Genomic DNA, 1384 nt, shown 5'->3' with positions numbered 1-1384 from the left:
CATTTCCCAGAATTCCAGGTTTTCCGGGACATTTGTCAAACTTCACCATTTCCACATATTTCCACTTATTCAAACTATTCCACCTTCAACATATTCCACTTATCCTGGGCATTGAAACTATCTTTTTTTCAAGTTAAAAAAATTTTTATATTTGCTAAACTCCTTAGACTAGTGGTCCCCAACCACCCGGTCCGGGGACCGGTCCCGGTCCGTGACGCATTTGCTACCGGGCCGCACAGCAACATTGGGAATGTTTTGGAGCATTCACACAGTTAATATGGTTTTCTACACCCAAATTCATCCATTTTTTTATTGAACTTCTTCTTCTTCCACAGATTTTGGCGCGCTCTATTTTCCACTTTTTTCATCCAATTCAAACCATTCCAATGACGGACTTTCCCTTGACAAATTCCGCAAATTCATAGATTTCCCAAAATTCCAGGTTTTCCGGGACATTTTTCAAATTTCACCATTTCCACATTTTTCAACCTGGACATTCAAGTCTTTCCCAAGTTCCAAACCAAATTCCGGTTTTCCTGGAAATTCAAACGCTTCGACATTCAAATTATTCAAACTATCCCGGACATTGAAACTATCTTTTTTTCCAAGTTAAAAATCAATTCCAAGAATTCCCAGAATTTCAGTTTTTTTCAAACCCTTTTTTGACCCTTTTTTCTGGCCACTACTCCTTCCACATTTTTCAACCCATTTCAACCTTTCCACCGTCAAAACATTCCTCTTCATCAGGACAAAAAATGAAGTTTTTCAAACTGGAAAAATTCCCGGTTTTCCTGAAATTCCTTAATACCATTTCTCAAATAAAAATGTTACTACTTCAACATTTCTCGACCGATTTGAAAAATTCCAACACCAGCCATTTCAACTCATTCGGAAAATTCATTTTTTTTGCATTTTCCCAAAAATTCATTTTTTTCCAAAATCCACAAATTTCCATGAAATTTCCATTGAAAAGAATGGGACATTTTTTCTAAGTTCCACAACTCCCACTCAAACCGTTCCAACTTCAAAATATTCAGCCTGTTCAAGAATTCTGTGCTCGCTTTCAAAAACTGTTAAAAAAAATTCCCGGATTTCCAAGAATTCTAAGTTTTTAGGGACATTTCCCCCATTCCAAATGAATTATCCATTTTTCACACTTCCACAATTTCAACATTTTTCAACCTTTTCAAACCATTTCACCTTCAACATATTCCACTCATCCTGGACATTCAAACTATCTTTTTCTCAAGTTAAAATTTTCTTTGAAGAATTCCCAGAATTCCAGTTTTTTTCAAACCCTTTTTTTTACCCTTTTTTCTGGCCACTACTCCTTCAACATGTTCAACCCATTTCAACCGTTCCACTGTCAAAACATTCCTTTTAA

Source organism: Entelurus aequoreus, linkage group LG10, assembly GCF_033978785.1.
Source record: "Entelurus aequoreus isolate RoL-2023_Sb linkage group LG10, RoL_Eaeq_v1.1, whole genome shotgun sequence".
NCBI lineage: Eukaryota > Metazoa > Chordata > Actinopteri > Syngnathiformes > Syngnathidae > Entelurus > Entelurus aequoreus.
Note: the sequence above shows the minus strand (reverse complement) of the source record.